Below are 12,517 nucleotides of genomic sequence, written 5' to 3'. Positions count from 1 at the left end.
ATAAAATATTATTTTCACTGGATCTATACTCTCTCCCTTATGGCCAGGACAATCAAAAACTCACCATTTAACAACATACTAACTAATAATAGTTAGGAATTTAAATCATAAGAAGCCAAATAAAATATCAAATTTTAGTTAGTTATAAGCGTAGAATATCAGTTTACATTTTTTGTTTTGCTATGTTTTAAGCATGAAATTTTGTTTATACTTAAGTTAGATCTTTTATTAAAATAGATTTTATTTATTATGGCGTCATTTTTGCTTGCTTTCAATATTATATATATAAATAAAAGTATTTTATTTTTAAGATGAATAGATTATTTTTTATTTTAATATTTATATAAATAAATATAAATATTTATTTATTTATAAGCAACGGTGGTTGAAAAGGAGTCTGATTTGGGAGAAAATGTTAAATTAGGTCTTATAAAACTAACATGTTGTACATTAAAGGGAAAATAATTATTTCGTCCCTGAGGTTTGCCATAATTATTTAAGTAGTCCCCGACATTTATACAAATATTTATAACATCTCTGAGGTTTACTTCCGTCTTATTAATTGGTCCTTCTGTCCAAAAAACACACTTTTTCTGTTAATTTTGATAGAAAAAGACGAAATTATCCTTTATAAGTTTTCATTATTTCGTCCCTCAGGTTTGCCATAATTATTTAAGTACTCCCTCACATTTATATAAATATTTATAACATCCGTAAGGTTCACTTCCGTCATTATTATTTGATACTTCCGTCCAAAAAACACACTGTTTTACTGTTAATTTTTAATAGAATGATCAAACTACCCTAAATCCTCTAATTAACATATCCTTCCTTTCAACTCATTTGCTTTCCTTCTCACTCACTCACAAAAATGGTATAAACAAATTCCATAGAGCTCAAAGCAGAATGAACAACATCTACTTGAGCATCAAACATGTTCATGTACTTAATCTTTGTATTTGCATCCAATGCATTACTTTGCTCAATAACCTTAGCAATTAATCCCAGAAACAGGAATCATATGCAAAATCTGCCAAAAAGAATACAATACAGCAAAGAAAAAATTTACACAGCACATTTAGCTTACTCTTGTTCACTTGAAACCCAACACCACCATTAACACACCACCATGTAAATTTTAAATCATAAATTGTAAACTAAATTAAAGTAATCACCCAGTTTGATTTAAACTCAAAATTGAACAAGCACATTAAAAATTTAGAAATTTACCCAAATTTTAGATTAAAATTTCTAAATTTTGGGTAAATTTAGAGGACTTAAGGTAGTTGAAAGGAAGGATATGTTAATTAGAGGATTTAGGGTAGTTTGGTCATTCTATTAAAAATTAACAGTGAAAAGTGTGTTTTTTTGGACGAAAGGATAAAATAATATGACGGATGTGAATATCAGGGATGTTATAAATATTTATATAAATGTCAGGACTACTTAAATAACTATGGCAAACCTCAGGGACAAAATAATGGAAACTTATAAAGGATAATTTCATCTTTTTCTCTCAAAATTAACGGAAAAAATATATTTTTTGGACTGAAGGACCAATTAATAAGATGGAAGTAAACCTCAGAGATGTTATAAATATTTGTATAAATGTCGGGGACTACTTAAATAATTATGGCAAGCCTCATGGACGAAATAATTATTTTCCCTACATTAAATTGGATACAATTTGAAACTGAGGTGCTATCCTAACTAAAATTGAATATCCTAACTAAAATTGAAGTTGAGGGTAGTAGAAGGAGAAAGTTAGATTTATGGTACAATTAAAACTACCTATAATATTTGGAGTATTTTTAATGATTTAGCCTTTTACCGTTACTGTATTAGGTTGTTAGTTATATTTTTAGTTTCTCGTGAATAATATATATTTCAATAATTTTTATTTATTTTTATATTCCTTATATGTTTAGACAATTGATTTATATTGTTTATATGTTAAATGAGTGAAATGATCAAGAATTTAATTGAGAATTTGGAGTTTGCTGATTTTGATACTGACATCTCTTCATTTCTTTCGCAAATATCTTGAATAGTAAACAATATTATAAGTGACAAGCTGAAATGTTTTATGTAAGTTAAATGAATCTTTAAAGAAGATAATAATAAAAAAGAAGATTCATTTAACTTGCATAACTACATTTCAGCTTGTCACTTATAATATTGAAAAGAAAAGAAGAATTTAAGAGAACTCTCATGGAACTTCATGCAAATGAACAGAACATCCACTTTCACATTACTGGCTGAATAAAGCATCTTGTCCCCACCATCATCAACAAGTAACAATGACCAGTTGGTACCATCAATTCATTAACCTGTCCCGTCTTATCCTGAAAAATTGTCTTGGTCTGACACAACGTAGGATTTGTCCTGTGTAATGTTATTCCTCTTAGTTAAAAAAAAAAAAAAAAAAGAAAAAAAAAGGGAAATGTTTTTCTGTTGTCTACTCAGTATATAATATATTACTCGTCAAGTATAATTAGATTTCATAAAATTCATTTATTGCAAAGGTTTAATCTCATTTCTGTTAGAATAACCTATTTGTGCAGCTTTATTACTTTGAAAATGTGTAATACAGTTATTACCTATGTTTCATAATACTTGCCACATTTAGAATTTTACGTTTCTTAAGAAAATTATTAAATTTATCTAAATTATAATAAATTATTGAGTAAATTCACTATATTATCCTTAATTTAATACTCATTCTCCAAGAAAATCATCAAATTGAAATAAAAATTATTGGTCAAAAATATGAAAAAAAACATTTATTACTCATTAATACAACAAGTATTCTGGACCAAGTTATTTTCTCAAATATGACAAATATTATGGAACGGAGTTAATAATGCATTTGGCTAAAACGCTTGGTATCAGAAAAAAAAAAATTTTTTTTGAACAGCCCTTTTTCGGTGAATAATTCAGTGACCTGACTGTGTTAGCCGTCTCTAGTAATTAGGCATGACATTCGCATGAAACAATTAGACGGAAATTCAGGGATTTGAACCTTTAACTCACACACCAAGAGAGAGAGACGAAGAGAGAGAGAGAAAAAGGATTTAGTTAGCTGCAGTTGACTTGACTTTATTAAAAACAATATTTAAGTAATTTTTTCAACTTTATTAATTGTAATCCTGAATATTTAATTAACAATTATAGCCTAATGGAGGAATTGTTAGAAGCTCACTAATGTGACAGTTAGCGGATCATGCACGTCTCCACCATAGAGCCACATTATCATATAATAAAGGTTTAATGATAAAAAGACTTAGAACTTTAACGTTTGTTTTCAATTTTGGCCAATATTTTTAATTTTATCAATTGATACCTTTTTTGGTCTCCATACAAGGCTCACAATATATATATATATATATATATATATATATATATATATATATATATATATATATATATATATATAGTTTTCAATTAATGGCAAAACACCAAATTTTTAGACGGAGTGACCTTTTAATTAGACGGAGTAAAATATCGGGAACTAGTTATATATTATATTAAACGTCAGGGATTATTTAGATAATTATTTAAAACCTAGGGACTAAATAATAATTTTTCCTTTTTTTTATCTGCATGTATCTCCACACTCGAGTCATAATGACCAGTTGGTACCATTAATTCATTAACCTTTGAATTATAATACGTTTATGATTAAATGCATCATTCCTTCTTCTTTCTCTTTTCTTCAATGGCAAAATTGGTTCAGTTACTTTTTATTTTGCTAGCTTTTCTTGTTTGCTCTGAATTCTTGGCCTTTGCTCAACAGACAAAACAATTCATCTACAATAATGGCTTCACTACAGCCAATCTAAGTCTCAGTGGTATTGCAAAAGTCCTTCCTAATGGTTTGTTAGAGCTAACAAACATCTCATACCAGCAAACAGGTCATGCTTTCTTCCAATTCCCGTTGCAATTCAATAACAATTTCAAGCCTTCGTTCTCATTTTCTACGCACTTTGTGTTTGCCATGGTTCCGGAGTCTTTGCCTCCAGGTGAGCCTGGCCATGGCATTGCCTTTACTATCTCACCGTCTATAGAATTCAAAGGAGCAATAAGTCAATGTCTTGGACTTTTAAACTCTACTACAATAGGCTTGCATTCCAACCATTTACTTGCCGTTGAATTAGACACTGTGCAGAATCCTGAATTTGGAGACATCAATGACAATCATGTTGGAGTAGATGTTAACGATTTGACATCTAATGAATCAGCACCTGCATCCTACTTCCCACCAAATGAAGCGAAAAACAAAAGCTTAGAACTTAAAAGTGGGGATCCAATACAAGTGTGGATAGACTACGATCAAATGGAGAAGCTACTGAATGTAACACTAGCTCCAGTACCAATCAAGAAACCAGAAAAGCCTCTTTTGTCAACAAGAATTGATCTTTCTCTAGTTTTCCTGGATTCTATGTATGTTGGTTTCTCTGCATCTACTGGTGCTAATTATGCAAGTCACCATTATATTCTTGGATGGAGCTTCAACAATAGTGGGCAAGTGGAAAGTCTTGATCTTTCAAAGCTTCCTAAGCTTCCTCACGAAAGAAAATCAAAATTAAAAATTGTGCTTCTATTAGTGACACCAATTATGTTGTTTATCATAATTATATTAGCAACTATATTTGTAATGCGGAAGAAGAGATATGGAGAAATTCCTGAAGATTGGGAACAACAATATGGTCCTCAAAGAATTTCCTATAAGGATCTTGATAAAGCTACTAAAGGTTTTAAAGACAAACAGCTTCTCGGAAGGGGAGGTTTTGGAAAGGTTTATAAAGGAGTATTACCTTCAAATAATGTAGAAGTTTCAGTCAAGAAAGTTTCGCATGATTCTAAACAAGGTATGAAGGAATTTGTAGCTGAAATTGCAAGCACAGGAAGGCTAAGGCATAGGAACTTGGTTAGACTTTTAGGCTGTTGTCCGCGAAAAGGAGAACTTTTCTTGGTTTATGATTATATGCCTAATGGTAGTCTTGACAAGTTTTTATTTGGCGATGAAAAACCAACTCTTGATTGGAATCGTCGATTTCAAATCATAAAAGATGTAGCATCCGCCCTACTTTACCTTCATGAAGAATGGGAACAAGTAGTTTTACACAGAGATGTTAAAGCAAGCAATGTTTTATTAGATTCTGATCTGAATGGAAGATTAGGGGATTTTGGACACTGTAAGTTTTGTGATCAGGGATTAAATGCGCGAACAACTTGTGTAGTTGGAACTGTTGGATATTTGGCACCAGAACTTGCAAGAACTGGCAAGCCTACTACTGGCAGTGATGTTTTTGCATTTGGGATTTTTATGCTTGAAGTAGCTTGTGGAAGGAGGCCACTCGAGCAAGAAAGACCGGCCAACGAGGTACTTTTGACCGACTGGGTACTGGATTGTTGGAAAAGAGAGGTTATTCTTGAGACTGTTGATCCAAGATTGGAAAGTAAGTATGTGGTTGAAGAAATGGAGATGGTTCTAAAACTCGGTTTGGTTTGTACACATTATTCCCCAGCAGCAAGGCCTACAATAAGGCAAGTTTTGCATTATTTGGATGGAAATGTTACAATGCCAGATATCGGTTTACCGATTATCTATTGGTTATAGTTTGTCTCTTGGTAATTTTTCCTCCATCAGTATTCGTACCATTCCCGTCTTATCCTGAATAATTGTCTTGGTCTGACACAACATAGGATTTGTCCTGTGTAATGTTATTCCTCTTAGTTAAAAAATAAAAATAAAAAAAAAAAAAGAAAGAAAAGGGAAATGTTTTTCTGTTGTCTACTTAGTATATAATATATTACTCATCAAGGATAAATAGATTTCATAAAATTCATTTATTGCAAAGGCTTAATCTCATTTCTCTCACAATAACCTGTTTGTGCAGCTTTATTACTTTGAAAATGTGTAACACAATTATTATCTATTTTTCATAATATTTGTCACATTTAGAATTTCACGTTCCTTAAGAAAATTATTAAATTTGTCTAAATTACAATAAATTATTGAGTAAATTCACTATATTACCCTTAATTTAATACTAATTCTCTAAGAAAATCATCAAATTGAAATAAAAATTATTGATCATATACAAAAATATGGAAAAAAAATATTTATTACTCGTTGAAACCAAATACAACAAGTATTTTGGAACAAGCTATTTTCTCAAATGTGACAAGTATTATGGAACGGAAGCAGTAATGCATTTGGCTAAACTGCTTGGAATCAGGGAAAAAAAAATCTTTTTGAACAGCCCTTTTTCGGTGAAGAATTCAGTGACCTGACCGTGTTAGCCATCTCTTGTAATTAGGCATGACATTCGCATGAAACAATTAGACGGAAATTCAGGGATTTGAACCTTTAACTTTACACACCGAGAGAGAGAGAGAGAGAGAGAGAGAGAGAGAGAGAGAGAGAGAAAAGGATTTCGTTAGCTGCAATTTACTTGACTTTATTAAAAAGAATATTTAAGTAATTTTTTTAAACTTTATTAATCGTAATCCTGAATATTTAATTAACAGTTATGGCCGCATGGAGGAATTGTTAGAAGCTCACTAATGTGACAGTTAGTGGATCATACACGTCTCCAATATAGAGCCACATTATCATATAATAAAGGTTGAATCATAAAAAAAACTTAGAACTTTAATGTTTGTTTTCAATTTTGGCGAATATTTTTAATTTTATAAATTGATACCTTGAATTTACTATATTTGTCAATTTGGTCTCCATACAAAGCTCGCAATATATATATATATATATATATATATATATATAGCTTGTGAATGGTGATGATAAAATGGGAGTTGTGTTTATGTATAGAGAGTGGGAAAAAGTTATTAAATTTTAATAATTTTAATTCTTAAAATGAATGTGTTTATGTATGTTTTATATTGTAAAATTATATACTTTCACTAAATATTAATTCTTAAATTTTAAATTCATTCGTTTAATTCAAAACTTGGATAAAAATTGAACTTATATTTCATTTTACCAAACACAATTTCATTTTATCATTCACATTTTTATTTTTTCATAATTTTCGATGTGGAATCTATTGACGGATAAAATTAAAAATATTTGCTAAAATTAAAAAAAATATCAAAATTCAGACTTTTTATTATTAAATTTGTATATTATAATAAATAAAGCAATCAATGGTTTAAACCATCAAATTCGTTATTTCTCATTTTTAAAATATTTCATATTTACCAATAAATGATTGGATTAATAGAAATAAATTGCATTTCTATACGAATTTTATTTATAAGATCAAGTGATTTAAAATTCAAAATTATCAATATTGCAAAGATATTATATTTATAAAACCAAGTGATTTAAAATCTAAAATTATCACTATTGTAAAGGTTTTATCTAAATATTATTCTAGTCCAAAAGCAAGGATAAGAAATTTATTTCAAAAACTCCACAGTTAAGTCCACCATAAATAGTTAGACATATAGTACTCAGTTTTCATAACTCAATGGTCTATAAGAGCGTGTATTTCCCGCGCAGCGTGTGGAAAACGTTGACACATTAGCTTAGAAGCTAATGCTTTTTCTCGTTCTTTTCATTGACGTACAATCATGAGAAGCAATTAAAGGTCAGGGGCAAAACAAAAAAATGAAATTAAAAAATATATAATTTAAGAGTAAAATTAAAAATTTTCACTATTTTCTAGGTATAAATCTTAAAAAAAAATTGTTAGCCAACCCGGGTATCCTCCCTTCGCCATTGATCACAAGTCAAGAGTCTACACGTGAGTGTGTATTTGTAGCGTGGCAAAAAAGCTAAGACTAAACTGTGTTTGGTAATATCTTTTTATGTAACTTCTAAAATTATATTTATTTATTATAATGTTCGGTAACATAGTGTTTAAATTAATTTTTAAATATTAAAATAATCTTTTTATAAAAAGTTAACCTATGTAACATTTAGCTTTTAGTTTATAAAAAGCTCTTCAAATAGCTAACAACTAACAGTTAATAGTTAAATGTTACTAAAACAACTAATAGTTACAAAAACAATTAATTTTGCCGAGTATACCCTAATTAGCTTGGAAAAGCTAATGCTTTTTTCTTTTTTCTTTTTTTTTTAAAGGTACAACTAAGGATGAAAGTGTCCTTTTATCGAGCATAATGATGCAAGTCGGGCTTTAATGAGTTCTAATATGCAACATCAGGTTATTCATACTCATTTTCTATTTTAGTACTCGTATTTGAGTCCATTCAAAATTTTATTGTACATACTCATTTCAAAATTCAGCTAAAATAATATTCATAAATTTTAAATTATTCAAATCCAAAATTATTTAAAATTTTATTAATGATGGGTAATATATAATGAGTACTATGACCAGATCTATTTAATATAGCGGGTGATGGATAACATATATCCAAAGACTTACATACTTTTACTCTAATTATCCGTATTAGATATGAGAAATAATTTGACTTTCCTTATCTATTTTGAATTCATTTATAACTTTCATACTCTTATTAAATGGATTGAAATAGAGCAAACACCCTAAAATTCATGTCCACCTACATATTGATCTTCTTTATGTGAATAAAGATTGTTTCAAAAACTCCACATTTAAAGTCCACCATAAATAACTAGATAGTACTTAGTATCATAGTTATTAAATTCCACAGGTCAATGCGAAGAACCCATGAATCAGCTAACCTATGGTTGAATTAGCCAATCCGCGAAACCCGATTGACCTACACTGATTTTTAATATTTTTCAATTTATAATTATTTAATTAATATATATTATTAATATTTTTATGATCCACTAATTGAACTATTGACTCATTGATTAAACCAATTACTCATTCACTAATTGAGCTAATTTAGTATTTTGATTAATGCTATGCACTAACATGGATGATACTTTTGCGGATTTGAGATTGTTCTATCATTAAAGAAAATGAAATCAGTGTATTATAGGTGGTAAAGAAAAGGAGATTGCAATTAACCTGTAACATGCCATGATTTGATAGATGTACAGTGAAGGAAGGATGAAGACTGTATAACTATTGTGTTGGAGGCTTCGAGTATATAATTTTTATTATTTTATATATAGAGAATTGATTATGAATTTTACGGTATTCATAAGTTCATAATTAATTTATAAATAATATTTATTTATATATTATTTATATTGAATTATTTTAAACCGTAAAACTTTATATGTATAGAATTATCTTTTTTTTTTTTTTTGAGGGGATTTGTATAGAATTATTTATAATAAGATATAATGTTTAAAATTTTGAATTATAAACTTTAACTAAAGCTAGGTATGATTCATTGAATTTTATTTGATATAAATTCAAGGTATTTCAATTTCTATAACAAGATAATTTAATATAATAGAAAAATAAATCTTTTAATAATATATTAAATACAATTTATAAAAGACAATGTATATCAATAAAAAAAATAAAATTTTAAATATGTATTTATAAATTATAATTTATCAAAATAACCCGCGCAAAGTGCGGCTTCACCTAGTGAAAAAACTAAATTTGAAAAATATTTTCACAACCAAACATTTTGTAAAACAAAAAAGGAAAAATATTTTTTAAATAAACTAGAAATATTTGAACTCAATTAGTAATCTTAATATTAAAAGAAGGATAAATATTTTAATTCAATGATGAGTACTAATATTTAAAAGAAATAAACAAAAATATCAAGAAACTTATTATTACATACTTATAAAAGTTAATAAAATATTTTAAAAAATAAATATTTTAACTCAATTAGAAATACTAATATTAAAAAAAAACATGTATTATGAGGTTTATTATTATGCTTATAAAAATTAATCAATCATAAAACAACTTTTTATTGGACGGTGGGTCATGCAAGGCACGCGTTTTAAAAAACTAATTAGCTAAAACTGTTCTAACCTTGACTTCTGGGTAGCCTGCTGGTTCATTGAATTAACAATTTTGGTTCATTGAACCAGAGGCTTGGGGTCTCTTGGTCTTTAAGATATCCTGATGTAAGTAAACAGACTAGATAACAACATAATTCCTTCTTTTACTTTTCTTCAATGGCAAAATTGGTTAAATCACTTATAATTTTGCTAGCTTTTCTTGTTTGCTCCAAATTCTTGGCCTTATCAGAAGGGATAACACAATTCATCTACAATGATGGCTTTATCAAAGCCAATCTAAGTCTCAATGGTATCGCCAAAGTCCTTCCTAATGGTTTGCTAGAGTTAACAAATACTTCACACCGACAAATAGGTCATGCTTTCTTTCATCTCCCTTTGCAATTCAATAACAATTCAGATTCTCTCTCTTTTTCTACCAACTTTGTGTTTGCCATGGTTCCTGAGACTTTAAATGGAGTAAGTGGTGGCGGCCATGGCATTGCCTTTATCATCTCACCATCTACACAATTCAAAGGAGCAGTAGCAACTGAATTTCTTGGGCTTTTTAACGCTTTTACAATAGGCTTACCATCCAATCATTTACTTGCCATTGAATTAGATACTGTAAAGAACCTGGAATTTGGAGATATCAATGACAATCATGTTGGAGTTGATGTTAACAATTTGACATCTATCGAATCAGCTCCTGCCTCCTACTTGCTGCCAAATGAAGCCAAAAACAAAATCCTAGCACTTAACTGTGGGGATCCAATTCAAGTATGGATAGACTATAATCAAACGGAGAAGCTAGTTAATGTATCACTAGCTCCATTACCAATCAAGAAACCAGAAAAGCCTCTTTTGTCAACAAGAATTGATCTATCTTCAGTTTTCTTGGATTCTATGTATGTTGGTTTCTCTGCATCTACTGGTTCTAATTATGCAAGTCACCATTATATTCTTGGGTGGAGCTTCAACGATAGCGGGCAAGCGCAAAGTCTAGATCTTTCAAAGCTTCCCAAGCTTCCTCGTGAAAGAAAATCAAAATTAAAAATTGTACTTCTATTAGTGACACTAACTGTTTTGTTTATCATAAGTATATTAGCAACTATCTTTGCAATGAGGAAGAAGAGATACGAAGAAGTTCTCGAAGATTGGGAACAACAATATGGTCCTCAAAGAATTTCCTATAAGGATCTTCACAAAGCTACTAAAGGTTTTAATGACAAAGAGCTTCTCGGGTGTGGAGGTTTTGGAAAGGTTTATAAAGGAGTATTACCTTCAAATAATGTACAAGTTGCAGTCAAGAAAGTTTCGCATGATTCTAAACAAGGCATCAAGGAATTTGTAGCTGAAATTGCAAGCACAGGAAGGCTAAGGCATAGGAATTTGGTTAGACTTTTAGGCTATTGTCGGCGAAAAGGAGAGCTTTTTTTGGTTTATGATTATATGCCTAACGGAAGTCTTGATAAGTTCTTATTTAGCAATGGAAAACAAAATCTTGATTGGATTCATCGATATCAAATCATAAAAGATGTGGCATATGCTCTTCTATACCTTCACGAAGAATGGGAACAAGTTGTTTTGCATAGAGATGTTAAAGCAAGTAATGTTTTATTAGATTCTGAACTTAATGGAAGATTAGGGGATTTTGGGCTTTCTAAGTTTTATGATCGCGGATCAAATCCTCAAGCAACTTGTGTAGTAGGAACGGTAGGGTATTTAGCACCGGAGCTTATAAGAACTGGCAAGCCTACTACTAGTAGTGATGTTTTTGCATTTGGGAATTTTATGCTTGAAGTAGCTTGTGGAAGGAGACCTGTAGAGCAAGAAAGACAAGAGAACGAGGTTGTTTTGATTGATTGGGTACTCAGTTGTTGGAAAAGAGAGGTTATTCTCGAGTCTGTTGATCCAAGATTGGGAAGTAACTATGTCATTGAAGAAATGGAGTTGGTTTTAAAACTTGGTTTGGTTTGTACACATCATTCCCCGGCAGCTAGGCCTACAATGAGGCAAGTTTTGCAGTATTTGGATGGAAATGCTACATTGCCTGATATCAGTTTAGTTTCAGGTAGCTATACAGCATGTACAGATTCAATTTCTTTTGTAGCGTCTACCAATGATGCTGCCTCCTATTCCTTGTCTGATATAAATTCAGTTCTCATCAATGGCCGTTAGGTCTTTTGCTGATCAATATACATATTCAGGAGAACGAAGTAAAACATTAATGTGTTTGAACAGAAATGAAACTATTGAAACAGATTGAACAGAAATGAAAAAGGAATTCTTATTCACAATAATGAAAGGGACATTGAAATTTCCTCTAGGCCTAGGACACCGGAATATCCAACCATGAACGGAATTTTTTTTTTTAAATATTTAATATCAATCTAAATTTCCAATTAATACGTTTCATTTTAATTTTATTCTAGGTACCTCAAAAAGTTCCACGTAAAAAATATCAATTTAACATATTAAAATTCATAATCTCACTATAATTAAGAGCATCGTTTTAGTCTTTTTGGGCTGATGGTGGAATTTTAAAGTTAGATCATCGGAAATACTTATGTAGAAATCTGGAAGATTTTTTTACATTAAGGCTTTGCTCATGGGTTC

At 29.9% G+C, this 12,517-nt stretch overlaps 2 pseudogenes; both read left to right on the top strand.

Annotated features, from left to right (window-relative positions):
* Window positions 1–3,648: 3,648 nt before the first annotated feature.
* On the top strand, window positions 3,649–5,856 carry LOC149495987 (L-type lectin-domain containing receptor kinase SIT2 pseudogene; annotated as a pseudogene).
* A 4,222-nt stretch (window positions 5,857–10,078) lies between these two features.
* LOC149495986 (L-type lectin-domain containing receptor kinase IV.2 pseudogene) lies at window positions 10,079–12,079 on the top strand (annotated as a pseudogene).
* Window positions 12,080–12,517: the final 438 nt, after the last annotated feature.

The sequence above is a fragment of the Jatropha curcas genome, chromosome 5, assembly GCF_041381405.1.
Source record: "Jatropha curcas cultivar XTBG-Jc1 chromosome 5, XTBG_Jcur_1.0, whole genome shotgun sequence".
Taxonomy (NCBI): Eukaryota; Viridiplantae; Streptophyta; class Magnoliopsida; order Malpighiales; family Euphorbiaceae; genus Jatropha; species Jatropha curcas.
Note: the sequence above shows the minus strand (reverse complement) of the source record. Positions and strands in the feature narration are given on the sequence as shown.